Genomic DNA, 15,582 nt, shown 5'->3' on the forward strand with positions numbered 1-15,582 from the left:
GCTGCCTGGCCAAGGGAAGCTCATGAGCATGATCGTAAGCAGCACCCTGACTTCCTGCGAGACAACACCACAAAGCTCCTGGCATATTCAACATCTGCTTCAGGAAAAGACGACACAGTCCGACAATACTGCCCTTCACGGGCTGCCGACTCAAGCACTACCCACTTGATGCTGTTGCCGTTGAATGTGGCTCCATGAATAACACGAACAAAAACACAAGCCCTTGCTGTTTGCACCCGATTTCAGTTCACATATATCAGGACACACCACCAGAACGGAAGGAAAACTTCAACAGTGGCGCATTCCTGAAGAAATTTAATTACAGAACCGCATAACATAGTAGCCCATTGTGAAAATCATAATATTTCAAAGTTTTTCGAATATCTAAAAGCAGAAGTCTCAAAGGTCTGCAATCATGCCACATGCAGACTTACTGTTGAGAGATATTTTTATCTGTTTAGCCATGAAGCTAAATAAAACTAAGCTGCCTTGTAGAGAGCAATTTAGAATGTATTTTAAGCAAACAGCACTTTAATAAATGAAGGTCTGAATTGCTCTCTAGTGACCCAGACAATTCAGCAGCAGACACTGAACTTGTCTTTAAGCACATTATCAAGAAAAGCAAGCAGTTTTGCTATATCTTTCATTTTTCTTTCTTTCAGGTTATTTGGGAATTGACTGCATTGGCTGCAATGAGTCAAAACGACACAGTCTGATGCATGCAGCATTGCACCACCTTGTTAGCATGCAGACTGCAAATAGAAAAGGCTGCTGAGTCAAATCTAGCACCCAGAAGCTAAATACCACACTGCAGTGCTAAAACTGCTCATCATACTCAGAAATTACCTAACCACAACTCACGGGAAGAAGCCTCCCCTTCAGGGCTGCCTCCCTTTAAACCTAGTTTCCTGGTATAGTGTTAAAACCCTATTAACACCTTCACTGGAGCCAAAACTCTTTACTTAGGTCCTCTAGAACAAAATTTTACAGATATCCTATTAATGAAAGCTGCATCGGCGCTGATTATAATCTAGTCTGGCTGCAGAACTCTTCTCCATTTCACATGATTCTCAAAGTTTTCTTTGTATCATGAAGTCCTGTTTAATGCACTAAGGAGGGAGGCACGAACAATCTTTGGTTGCTGTAGATAAGTCCAGACATATCAATTGGCCTCTGAAGAATCACTTACAGCAGCTGGCACCCTAACTTAGCAACAATTTACGTCATTGCTCTACAACCACAAGGATCTCCAAACCTTGAAAACCTCCCCGGCTCCACAGTGTTCAAGGTCACCACTGAACACAGCTCCTGGCTGCTGTGATAGTTGCTCTTGCACTTCACATAAAAAAATCTGTATTTTGTACATCATATGAGAATTTCTACACATGCGCACATACGAACACTTGCCAAGAGAAGTCATGGCTCGGAATTTATTTTTAAAAGAACTGGCAAACAATTACAGTAATTAATCTACAGGGAAATAATGGTAGCAACAACAAATCGTGTCTGGCTCCTCCACAGGCAGCAGTGAGATTTCAACTGCTAGTCTGAATACGACAACATTCGATACCCACAAAACTCTCTGCGCTTGGGGTGGTAATTTTGCCTTGTAGGGACAAGATATTTGGAAGGGAGAGAGATTCCCAAAGATTACAATTTCCATTTCTCCTTGCCACCAGACATCTCTACCCACCTTTATTTGGCAACCACACAAACAGTTGGATCAATGCGCGTGAATGGTCAGAAACCTCCAAAAGGAGATGTCTAGCCAGTGGAGAAAGGTTCTGTTCTGCTGACAGCGGATCCCCTTCACCAGCACTACCAGCCTAGCCACGGCCTTTCACTCTCTTCACCCTCCTGCCCCATCGGACACCGAATCATTTGCACAGCCATGCTCGGAGGGGACAGAAAGCTACCGAGGGAGGGCAGGAACAAGTGGCTGGAGCAGAATGGGAACTTCTTAAAATAGCACTAATGAAGTAAACCAGCTGACATTTGCAAAAATAATAAATTGTTTAACAGCCCTGCTAAGTCCCGTGTTGAAGATCACACATTAATGCAGCTTTTTACTACCATGTCTTTCCATCTATAACAAGCATTTTCCAGATCTCCTCTGCTTGCAAGTTTCTGATGCATTTGTAGTTAAACAAATGAGTCACAAACCAATATTCTCTTACGCTCAATTACACTTCGCGCTTAAAATAGCACTTTTCATGTTCCAAGCACATTACAAATATATCTGTCTCATCCTTAAACAGTTAGGTCTTAACCCTATTTTGCAGATGGGAAGCATGCACAAAGGTGAAGCAACTTGTCTAAACACAGCACCGAGTGAGTCAGTAATTCCAGTACAGATACTCTCCATTTCCAAACATAAAAATCAAACTACAGGCCCTCATCTCTCTCCTCAAGCTCATGAATCAAGCTGTGGAGCTACTGCAATTATAGTCACTGAAGACCTAGAGACATTATTTCACATTATTGACTTTACAGTATTCAAGCAGATACACGATTCAAGTGTTATAAACAGAACCTGCATTTTAATGCATCTGGACGAAGTGATATAAAAGAGAAGTTACAACTAAATAGAAAGGTACTCTGCCTCTAAGGTAGAAGTGACCTAAGCTTTTACAAATGAAGACTAAAACTCTACTGCAAAAAGCATAGCTGTGCAAGACTTAATAGACTGGTTACCACAGCATGGGTTGCTTCCAGAAACTCATTTTCTTTACACCGTATCCTACTGAAGTATCTAACATGTCCTATGGCTGTCCAGCAAAAAAGTTCAAACAGAACAGCATACCTTTACAGATGAAATAATTTGATAGCGCACACAGAGAAACCGAAAACAGAGCTATGATGGTGTTCAAAACACTTTGCCTGTCCCTCTGCAGTTTTCTGCCTTTCTGCAGTAACCAAACTCTTCAATGCAGCACTGAGGTTGTTTCTGAGCTTGGTAGTTCGCCCATTTGAAATTGTTCTATCGTATTACTCTTGCCTCTTACTGACGAATAACAGGCAAGGCTTAACTGAAATCCAAGCACCGACCTTCCAACCTTCTCTTTTTTTTCCTTTCTGGTGCGCAGAAGTAGGGTACCCAGTATTTACTCCTTTGGAGTATCCAAATATTTGCAAGACAAATGGGAAAAGACAGGGTAATAAACTCGATGGAACAATTTCAACTGGAAGGGGAAAAAAAAAGATACTGTTGTATCAAAGAGCTTGTGTCTCAGAGGAACTGCTGACTTTCCATTCCCTCATATTTCATCTGTCTGGATGCTTTGCTGCTGCACACAACTGGAAAAAAAAATTAAAAATTACTTTACTATGGATTTGAGTTTCTTGATTTCTGACTGGAAGTTTCAATACGTCACCCGTTTCACTGCTAATTCCACCCCCCTATTAACAAGGCTCCTGCTCTGTTGTGCTTGAACGTGCTCCAGCTGTTGAGTCACGGCCTCGCTCAGCTTTAAAGCTCGCCTCCCCCAAGCCGGCACGTGTCTGGGTTCTGACCACACACACAACATGAAAAAGCTCACATTGCGAGTGTGCTTCGAGCATCCAGCTGCCAGGTGCAGCTGGAACGTTTTCACAAAACCCCGTCCTTTGAGCGTTCGCCCCATGCCTTAGCGGAGAGCCCTGAGCTGGGAAGGCAAGGGCTGTCCGGGAGATGCCTCGTCACGCGGGCAGAGAAACGCGGCACCGTTCACTAGAGCAAAGTCGTGCCGCTTGCCAGTTTGCCGACAGAATGCTAAATCTGATGAGGAAAGAACTGCAGATTTTAAACTACAGAGGATTAGGAGGCAAAAGGGAAGGCAGATAAATCAGCTTATGTGCTCGTGTGCGAAGAAACCAGACTGCTTAGGAGAAAGCCAGCAAGTCAAAGTCCAATGTCCGTAACTTCACTGGAAGAGCAGAATGGTCGTTTTCTACCTGGGTTCAAAGAAACATCAGAAATTAAGTCAAAAGGCACGCGTGCTGGTGAATTCCACCGAGTTCACGCAGCTGCATATTATTTAACCTAAGTCAAAGTGAAAGTTAAACATTTTACAGAGCTCAGTCACTATAGACTTTCCAGCTACCAGCTCCTTCTCACCAGGCCATCACCCACACATGCTATGAGTAATGCACTGCCCGGAGATCTGATGAGGAGTTTCAGAGAACAGATGAGATATAAAACCCCCTTGTCTGCTTCTGGACTTTTTTGTAATGTTTTTGTTGCTATGGCACAGCTCAATGACAGACCCGTCCCAAAGGCAGGGATGTGCAACTGAAGTGTTCAACTAGTCTAGTGTTTGGATCATACCAAACAAGTACAAAACACTTTCTTCTTCTTTAAACTTTAGAATAAAATGAATCTTTTCCACTCCTYGGCCAAAAATCTAAACCCTCCATCTTCTCGCATGCTGTATCTGTTCACACGCAGAAACCCAGTCGCTTTACAGTAGATAAAGCCTTAAAAAAGGGGTTAAAGTTCATTTTTTCCAGTTTGAACCGATTCTTGAGGCTCATTAGAAAGAACGAAGTGGATTCTAAAATCTTATCCTGCAAACGCTTCTCTTTTTAAAGGCCATTTGGCTCTCTGCTGGATGCACATATTTAAAAGCTATCAGATCAAAAATAACAGAGGACATCTCTCCCCACGCCATAATGAAGCTATTGTGCACATTTTTAATCAACCACTCCTGCCATTTATGCCACGAGTCCTTTGAACACAGAGGTGACTTATGTAATGACTTACACAACAATGCCCATTAAAATGGCATTTGTCCCCTTGGGCACAGCTCGATCATTTGTGGAAGACAAAAGGCAAGTTGCAAGGCTTCAGCTAAACCCAAGCTGACAAGGGCTTTAGGAGTTCTGCAGCAAAAGGGAAAAATAATGAGACATAGTTCAAAACGACCTTTCTGCTGAGCCCATCCATTTGGTGCTGTAATGCACAACCACGTAAGAGACAAYGGGGATGGGGTTACAGGTCGTCCTCCTCGAGACCCAGTTCTGCTGCCAGAAAAACAAGAGATCAGTCAATTCAGACCAGACAGATTAAGAGAGCATATGCGAGTTTCCGTCTGTAACTACGAAACATACTGCAAAGCATACATCTTTCGAGCTTTTAGACTAATATTATTATAATTTCCAACCATCTTCATTCCACTCTCTCCCTTCTTCTTAAGAACTGTAATCTAATATGTACTTGCAAGTACACAGAACTGGGGGGCCTTTGCCTTTGGGCTCTCCTGTAACACAAACTTTAAAATATAGTGAGTTACAGAAAATCTAGCCCTTTGAGCTTTACAGAAACATTGCTTTAACCTCAGCCTCAAATAGCGTGTCCCAAAAGCTGAGCTCCTGAGCAGAAAAACTAGCAGAATCTAGGGAGAAGGAACAATTTAGAGATCATCAATGGAAAGCGGACAACAGAGGGCTAATGCAGGGGCCCTTTTCTAATAATTTTGTAGTGTCTGTCTTGCATCAAAAAGTTCAAGCCTGTCAGTGTGTAGCTAGGATGGTGAGGAAGCAGTAGACATTCAAGGAAGGTTAAAGTAACAGCTAGGAGGAGAACCCTAAAGATGTTCTGAGCTCTTGCAAACCTGCAACCTGTAACTCCACCCTGGCATTACGCAGCACACAGCCTTCCACTGTGTTTCATGCCCTCTTTCTCCCAAACTCCTAGGGATGTTTAGGAGCCTAGAAACAATGACAGGCAGCACTTGTGTGATACTGTATGTTCTCAAAAGCATGAACTGGGATCCCAAATACAGAAAAATGACAGAACAGGATTAAAATATTCTTTTAAACCTTCTGAAAACATCACCACSTCATCATCGACTCACTGCAGAAACCTCAGACCTACCAGCTCCACATGAGCCTACTTTTTCTCAACTTTGCCATGACCCAGAGAGGCCAAAGACAGGCAATTTATTCAGAAACAAAAAGAGCCCAGTCAGGGACTCAGGGGAAAAAAAAAAAAAAAAAGGGAGGGTCCTATGTCCATCAGGAAGTTTGCCCACCCTAACCTTTGTACCTTAGGTGGAGCTGTTTGTAAGCAGCTCTGAGTCCCTCTCCAGGGAATTTGTTTGTTAGGAGAGTCGCCAGGTTTTAGAGGAAAAGGTGGAGGAAGGGCAGTTTTAGAACCAAACAATAGCGCCTGAGCGTTAAAGAAACTTTTCCTTTAACATCACGTCACCTTCTAAGCAGCCAGCATTTGGAAGCAGAGAGACCGACTGCCCTTTTTCTTTTTTGGCAACATTACAGTGAATGAGCATAAACCAGTGAGCATTAATGATGTGCAATGACAGCACACAAACTTCTATGGAAAAGGGAGGCTCAGTTCCTTCTCAGCTGGCCAGGCAACGTTCAGTGACTCACAGGCTTCATTATTTTTTATGCCGCCCTCTGGGGCCTCCAGAGGAAGCAAAACATTTTTATTTGTCAGAGAACATATTTTTTATTTTGATTTTTTTTTTCTAAGCAACCATGAATGAGACATCTCCAGCTGCAGGAACCTCATGTGGAAAGAGCTCACAGTGTTTGCAAGGGAACTGGGAGGCACACAGAGTGACTTCTCAGTTCAGCTGTGTCTCTCGACTGCAACGAAAAGGACTGGATCACAGTCAACAACATTAATTTTGCGGTGCATTAGTACTACAGCACTTCTCCCTTCCAGCTTCGTGTTCGGAAGCAAATCTTCAGGTTGCGAGAAAGAGAAGATGCTCCACATCAAGCAGCAAGTTCAGAGCCGCTATGCCAGGTTTACTTCCTAGCCCTCTTTTAGCYGGAAATATTCCAGAAGAGAGAAATCTGTTTGCGTGCAGACACATAACCCAGGAATCCTTTAGCTGCCGGAAACTGTGCGGCAATGCTACCCAACAGATTTGGGGAAAAAAAGGATAAAGCTACACTGAGCTGAATAAAGAGGGAATTCAAAGTAGTAGAACTTTGCTACCCAAGCTCAAATTCCTCCTGCACACCACAGCTAGCTCTAGCTTTGAGACTCCTTTTGGAACAAGACTAATTTACTGATAAGCAGCAGTCATGGCTTTTGCTCTATGTTTTATCTGAAAGAGAGCGGCTCCAGCAGACTGGTCCAATATCAGCTCACAAGGGGGAATGCTGCCATTGACTGAAACACTAGCAACCCTTTGGGCGGCATCTGGTGAGTCTCTGGTAATTTCCCATTTAAGTACTGATTTTGCACAGCCCCGCAAGCCTCAGAGAACTAATGGGATTACAGCACTGGTAACGCGATTCATAACTCCCCCTGCGCCAGCAACACTAAAACAACACAAAAGAGAGTCAAGTAGCCTCCAACATCAACATGACTGCTGTGGTCCATGCAGACCCTGGGTCTATGCATAAAAAGCGGCCAAGGTTGTTAACCAAACATTTAATTTTATATTGAAAAAGAAAAAAAAAAAAATACAGCCACAGGCACAGAACAAAAACCTAATTCTGCGTTATTTCAGAAAGCAGCTCCAAACACGAAAACCCCAACGGTTGTGAGGGAATCTGTTGAACTTCTGTGTTCACCCAACATGCCTTAATATGGGGTCCGTGGGCATCCCCACTCGGTCTGACAGCTTTATGGGGATATAGTCATGACAATGATTCAGACATCTAAAAATAAAGCCCGGCAGGCACAAGGATGCGTGCGCACCACCTGAGTCACTCCGTCCTCCACGCAGCATGTGAGCCAGAGCTAATTTGTTTCATTCACACGACTGCCACGGCCCAGCAAAAAGCCTGGTCGCAGCGCTCTCCTCAAACTCTTTCTCCCCTCCTCTCTTCTCATTTTACTCAACACATTTAGACTCTTTCCATATTGAAAAACCTTTGCTAGACTTGGGTTTCAGTCGTACGGCTGTCAGCTTAGAAACCCAGACCTGAAAGACTATAACCTGCTGTTGCTGAAGCTGTTTATCCATCTCCAAGGTGACCAAATGGCGTCACTGGCACTCTCCAGACCAGCAAGCAGAACCGCATTATTTTAGAGGCTTTAGGGAAAAGCATAATTGCTCACAACCTGCCCAGAGGTTCAAGAGCTGAAAAACAAGGTAGTAAATGTGAGACTTCAGTTTGCATATGCCCCACAGCACTAGTTTCAAATGAGAAAAACTCAGCCCTCTTTCATCCTTGGAGAGTAACCTCAGCTCTCATTCATTAGGTGATGGAAAAAAAAAAAAGAAGAAGAAAAAAAAGGAAAGGCTGGCTCAGATCTGTCTGACACAATTTCCAGTTGCTTTGGACTTTACTAATTATAGTCATCTTTATTTTTGACCTCTGATTACAGACTCTTTACACACTTAGTTTGAAATGCAAAGCTAACCCTTCTTTTCTAGCAGGCTTGGGAGTAATCTTATACTCTGCCCAAAAGCCACTTCCCATACTCATCGGAGCCGAGCTCAAGAAATAAGATCAAAACATGGAAAACATCTGCCTAAACACGCTCAGTTTTGTTTCCTTCTTTAGCCAGCACCCTAGATTAAGGGCAGCAGTCTAGCTGAGGGTGTGAGGTAAACTCTTTTCCATGAATGTTAAAGATGAGCTAACTTCTCTGAAAGGAAGCTTCATTTTTCACTGTTCTGACTAGCACTGTAACCTCAGGGCTCAGATGCTGAAAAACTGATATTCTGTTCTATAAGGTTAGGCATGTCTGCACAACTCCAGTGCATCACGCTGAGGGCTCACCTATCTGTAAGGAAAAGAAAAACAAAACTCGGGAACCAGGCCAGCACCATCTCCCAAAGTAGCACTGCAATACCAGTGCAAAACTTCCCTAATACTGCTTACTCGATAAGAGGCACCATAGGAGGGCTCTGCAAATCACTCCAGAAGCTGTCTTTGAAGTACGACTATACTGTTGCCCTAAAGGACCAGCTCTGTATCTCTGCGTATACAGACGAGCATGTGTGCAAAACGATACAGCAGTACTGCAGGTGTGAGATTTCTGATGTGATCAGGCAAGAAGCTGCTTTTACATTACTCTTATGCTACTTACACAGAGGGTTAATAAGCTGCAGGCCATATCTTCAATTCTATACCCTAATTCTGTACCTGATAGTATCTGCAACCAAACCACTGGTTTTATTGCCTGCCTACAGGCAGTAGGAAATTTTAGTCTTCTATAAGCACAATTTGAAACATCAGTGCCTCCAGCAAGGGAAACCAAGATTTTAATTGAACTGAACAGACCGGGAGGGAGAAGAAACACTAGCCCTCATCTTTATTAGCGGCAGGATTAGCACAGACCCAGACCATCCTAGCAGGAAACATAACACAGTTTATGAAGTCTCAGAGGTGTACCTGGACAGAAATATTAAAAGTTACTTTAGGAGTAAACAATTATTTTTGACAACTCTCTATTTTATCCTATCTCCTCGTGCCTGAATTAAAACTGCCTGATTACATCACTCCTGCAGATAACAGGTTTCCAACAGAAAGTATGCTAATACAAATACTTGCAGCTTTCCCCCATCTCCCCATCAAATCCAGACTTTAAAAACAACCCTCTGCTTCCCCAAATCTTAAAAAAAAAAAAAAAAGATATAGAACAAAGTACCTTGGCCTTCTGCAGAAGCAAACCCTACTGGAGCTGTACTACCGTCAGCAGAAACATTAAGGAAATCTGAATTAGGACATGCTGATTGTAACACAGTCAAGCCCTTTGAAGACTTGAGGCTTGGGTAACATGGAAGCAGTCACTAGAATTTTACTTGTTGATTTAATGCTAAAGAAAAGCAGCTATTTGCCAGCTTTTTCAGAATATTATGTAGTCTAATGCAGCAGCAAGTTTGAAAAAACACTTAAGAAAGGGATAGCTGACCTTTGCTTCTTTGGAGCTCAACTCTTTGCTGGAGTGCAACATTATTTCTTGTACCGCCTTGGCTATCTGTATGTAAACAGTGACTATTAACTTCTGGGAAATACCAGCAGTAGGCCCTACTAAGAACCAGTTCCTAATTTTTAATGAGCTTCCATCTTACTGATAGAAGAAGTTAGCCTGCCCTTCACCAAGAAACACCTTTTAAACTAACACACAACAAACAGGGGCGAGAGTTAAAGGGAACTAAACTGAGGCCTGTATTTTATCAAAACCAAAGTTGAACCTCATCTCAGCATCCCTTTACGCTCCTTGCTGAAACAGTTCTTTTATCACCAAATAAACCTTGGTGAATTAGTAAACCCTAGCTCAAGTAGCTGCTAAGAGTCCCTTCCCTTATCCTATCGCAACCCGTGCAAAGCATGGCATCAGGTTCTGAAAGCGAGATCTTGCCAGCGAGGCAGAGTGCCGTATGAATGCATTCAAAGACCAGAAACCACTTGGATCAAAAAGCATGTTTTAAAACACAGTGCCCAGTTCCCATGGCAAAGAGACTATAGATTCCACAAATAAGAAATAATTTTGCACTGCATTTATATTTAAATTTGATTTTGACAAAGCAGCAAAACCACAACTACCAAAGCAGATTAAGCCTCTGCAACACAAAACGCATTTGTGTGGCAATCTTGCAGTCCAAACCTGAAAGKTGAATCAATACTAATTTCAGCTAGTGATATATTGAGCAATGTTTTGGGAGTAAAGGAGGCCTATTTGGAAAACAACCACCACCATAATGAGAAACTGCATCTCCACGAGGCCTCAAGACGTGCTGCGCTGGGTCTCGTGGCCGCGGGAGGGCTGCAGCTCTGGATGGGATGGAGCGCAGCTTGACCAGCCTGAGAGCAGGTCCATCCAGGTCAGGTTAAGCCTGATGCTTTGTAAAAGTATTAGTGTGATTAACTTTATACTCTTTCCGTGTGAAGAACATTCAACAACTAACTGATTTCTGCAGCGGATTTAGTATTTCACAGCAGCTGGCTTCAAAAAGACACTAAAACATGTTTATAAAAATACCTTCAGTGCCATTCTTACAAGGGTAACTAACTCCTAGACCTTCCCCATTTAACAGTCTCATCATCTTATAGCTCACGACAACCCTTCACCAGCTGCAGCCTTGCTCTGAAGGAGGCTTTATTTCATGACTAACAGAAATCGAGAGTCTTCAACTGGGTCCTCAATACAGCAAAAAGAAATTGCAGTTTGCTGTAAACCATCATTCAACTAATAAACATCCAGGTATAATTTTTGCAAAGCCAGAACTGATTTTGTAGGCATGATCAGCATTTATTAATATTATTCGACAATAGGAGAAGTATCCAGTACTAAGCTTTGCAGCAGCCTGGTGAAGTTTAAGAACCATAGCTTTGCAATTGCCATCTAATATCACATCAGCTAAAAATACTTACGCCCAGGCACTTATGTGCCTGAGAGTCAGCAGTAAAGAAGGGGACAGCACAGGCGGCTCACAGACCTTTGTATTTTCTCTATTCTTATCTGAAAACTCATGGTGCGTATGGGGGAAGGAGCAAAATGGAGGAAGAAGAGGAGATGGGGTACTGGTTAGCAGAAATAGCTGAGTGTTGCAGAGGGGTTGACAGGAATCAAATGCTACAGCTACCGACTGTGGGACCTCAGCAAACACTCTGCTCACTGCAACAAGTTCCCACTATGCCCTGCACAACTTCACAGGCAGATTTCAGATCTGGCCTTGGACTTCATTTATTCGAAGATGTATTCTGGGAAAACTACCCCTTCCTTCCTACCCTATCCACAGATTTCCTCCACAAAACCCATTTGCCTTTTCTCCCCCCAGTTAAGGAGGAAAGCGTCCCCCTTTGTTCTCTGTGCACTCATACTCTGCTTCAAAGCTCAGCAAATAACCTCTGAGCTACATCCACTTACAGACTGCTGATTTCTGTAGAAGAATGACAGATGGAAGGTATCTTTCCTGCTCCATTTTTGGCAACTCTATAGTAAGCAAAGTCCTTGAAAACACTAATTGTGTCATCAGTCCTCATTAACCTGAAAACCAGCTACGTACCTATTATAGGGAGATCAAAACATGCAGCTGTCTCAAACAAATCTTGGAAGAGGCACTTGACTCAGGAAAAACCTAACTATTTTATTAGAACAGACCGAGAGCCCTGAGGGCCTCCACAGAAGACTCCTGCAATCTATACAATTTTAAATAATGCACAACTTTTCCATGTCCATCCTGGTTTTACACACAAATCACAGGTCCAATAAGCTCATAATGAAACTCTACTGCTTGGTTGCTACTATTTGATTAAAAACAAACAAACAACCCCAACAACCGTGTAAAACGGTCCCAGTRTTAAATTATGAAACTGAACCCATTCATCTGAAAACTTTGAAAGACCCTCCCCACCCCAACCAGGAGACATTTTCAACAGAAAGCCAATTTCTCATTAAAGAGAATTAAGAACATACAGAAAATGCTTCCTCAACTTCATACTTCAAGCGCAGGCAAGTTAAACTGTCACCGTTGGCAGAGAACGAACGAGGTGGGGAGCTGAGCTGGCTTTCTGGCAACTGTAAAAATCTATACTTTGAGAGAGATCCCTTGAAACTATAATACACCACTAATTTATCACAATAAAACATACCACCATTCCAAGCCACAAGAACCTTGCTGCAGCTCAATTCAGACTTTATAGTGTGAGGGCTTTTCCACCCAGGAAAGTTAATTCAAATTAAGGTAAAGGTTGGGAACTCAAGTACAATATTCACAATTAGCTCCCTACGTACATGCTTTTACTTTGGAATAAGACTGTCCACTTGCAAAGTGGATTAAGGTGATTATGAACCAAAAACCAGCAATAAAAGGAAATATTTAGGGATAATTCTCATCTACATGGGAAGCTGTTTCTCAGAGATAAAAAGACAAAGTCTTGTGCTGTTGAACAGAAGTAGCTGCTAAACTTTCATGGAGGAGACTTTTCTTGTAGACACTCTCCCTATAATCCAGCAGCCTTTCCTCAGAATTGTATGCATACTTTTTTTTTTTCTCCTCAAGAGCATCACAGTTTGTAGGTGCGATTTATTCATCTTATTTCTTTAAAGGACACTCCTGTGGTAAAATAAGAAATCAGGAAACCAGAGGAACTATATCTGTTTCTCCAAGAGCACAAAATCATCGTATTCTATCATAAAGAAGAAATTCCTGTTTTGGGCCCTCCTGCTAAGAATCATGTCTGCATTTGCTAAACAGAGTTAGCTCTGTTGAGATACTTTCAGTCGTTCACACCTCTAATGGAAGATAAGTCAACTGGAGACCTAGCAACAAAGCTCTAGGCTTACTTTAAGATGATAGTCTAAACCAAGCCTGACCTACCACCAAACAGATATTGAGTGTATATACAGGAATTTGTAGAATATTTCTTGCACCCCTTTAATGTCAAAATCATCACCGCTATGCCTCTGAAATGACTATGTGGGGAGTTTTCATTTTAAACAGTCAGAAACTCGTGACATGAATGGATAAGATGCGTGTATTCAGAGCAACTCACGCTTGCCATCAGTCACATGAAAAGCGAATGCAAAATGGACGTGAAAACATTTTAATATTGGAGGAGGACCGCCCTGGATGATGGCAGCTCAATTCTTGTATTTGGGACACCGATATCGTGACAAGCATTAAAGGAAAAACGGACTGGCCATGATTCTGAAGCCACGCAACGTTTTTACAATCTGCTGGAAATATACTGCCAAGCAAACAGGCAGCAAATAGTTTGCTAAAATTGTCAAAGCGATAGTCGGGAAAGAAACTACCAACACTCATAATGGCCCTGCGTAACCAGTCTCACCACCCGTAACAAGCCCTCTAAATGTAACAGTATGAATGTTCACAGACGCTTTCAACCTTTCCARCCAAGAAACCACTCCCTCATGTTCTTAATGATCATCCAGAGCAAGACAGACTGGGATCTGGAGCCTCCATATGTTTTTATTAGCAGAGAAAGCACCCCATTGATTTTCTAACATTAAATCTACCAGGGTTATTTCATAAAATTAATAGCCAAACCAGAGTGTAATAATGAGATGAGCTATTTGGAAATAATACTTTGTCCAGGGGAAAAAAGAAACACCATTTTTATTTCAAATRCCCATAAATCACTTTGGGTTACCGATTACAGCTTGGGGACTCGGGGCCMATCCAGTGATGGGATTCCTCTTCTATTTGCATCATATCAGCATCTGCTCTCTTCACGTGAGAGCAAAAAGCTGCCCAAGGACATTACAGCATTTTCACACTTTGCACCACCCATATCCCAACGAGTCGGTCTGGTTCTATTAGTTATAAACACACTATTTTTTACATTTCCTACCATTTTAGTACTGAAAGCATTCAGTTGCATATATGAAAACACTAACTGGCAGAGTCGCTCTTCAGTTTTGAATAAATATAAAACACTTTTGTTTGAAAAGCTGAAGTCAAATGCTCCAAGACCTCATTCAGAAAGTGATCATGAGGCAAAATTATGGACATACTAGGTGAACACCAGTAAATACAGTCAAAATTGCATATTCCTCTCTCTAGATGTATTTCTACCATTCAATTATACTGCGGTAGACATGGTTTGTTAAAGGATTTTCACACGCTTAAGGAGCCAAGTCTGGCAGTGATTTTTTTTTCTTTTTTTGAACATTTTACTCCTGTATACATGTAGTGCTTTTAAAGAGAAGACCTGATTGTGCTCTATTACAATCGTCCCAAGATAAAAGGTAGCAGTCAAGCATGAGAAAAATCAGAACGGGAAGAAGAGAAATTATAGTCCAGATATGAGAGCAAATAACAAGGCTTTCAAAGCATGCTAGGGGCAATACAGAGCCCATTTATTGCAGATAAGAATTCAGATTGAATTTTAGAGGTCTAATATGAAATACAGAGGGTCATAATATTACAGGGGGTAAAATGAGCAGAAACTGCAGCTCCAGAGAGCATCAATGTTTCAAGAGGAAGCTTATACCACCAAATTACCATCCGTCTTACTTGAATTCACATCTTCTGGTTGGGCGCTAACACACCATTTTTGTATTATCTTAATGCCATTTTGTCATTTTATCTCCACAGAAACATAGGCCTCAAAGGGAATTCCAGACTTCAAGTCCAGTCTCTCTCTGGATCAAAAAAGTTACAGCATAGTCATATTACACAGAAAGATCACCTGTCGGGATTTGATGAAAAACCAGGAAAAACAAAACAAGGAAACCAAACAAGGAAATAAAAAAAGCAAACAAGGAATATCCTTGAAATCTAGTCAGTGCATCCACTGAAATGGTACTAATTTATGATGATTTTGATTTTCCAGCTAGAAGCTGGAATTTCCAACACAGTATATGTAAATTTATTTTTAAAATGTGACCTACCTTTGAATTTCTACATAACAGCATAAAAGTACACTTTGCATGTTAAATATTAAATGCTTTGGAGGAGTGGCTTAAGTTTTACATGTGCCTGTTACTTCAGTGGTAAATCTGTTCTCACATTGTTTTTCGGTACGGGATCTAAAAAATACTGAGAGATACGGAGATAAGCTAACACGCGTGTCTCGATAGCAAACAGGCTATCCACAGAGCGGCTCACCAGAGAGAGAGGAAAGAAAAAAAGGGCTGACCGGTTGTCAGTCAGACCCTCTTTAATCAGGTTGAAACGCTCTGCTGCAGARAGGGGGGGTTCG

General features: G+C 42.0%; 1 protein-coding gene across 6 annotated transcripts in view; it reads right to left on the reverse strand.

Moving 5' to 3' along the window:
- The window catches only part of RAPGEF1 (Rap guanine nucleotide exchange factor 1), an 89,961-nt gene that overhangs the window by 55,856 nt on the left and 18,523 nt on the right, over positions 1 to 15,582 (reverse strand). The gene's annotated exons all lie outside the window — the stretch shown is intronic.

Source organism: Apteryx rowi, unplaced genomic scaffold (assembly GCF_003343035.1).
Source record: "Apteryx rowi isolate R43461 unplaced genomic scaffold, aptRow1 scaffold_19, whole genome shotgun sequence".
In the NCBI taxonomy this organism is placed as follows: domain Eukaryota; kingdom Metazoa; phylum Chordata; class Aves; order Apterygiformes; family Apterygidae; genus Apteryx; species Apteryx rowi.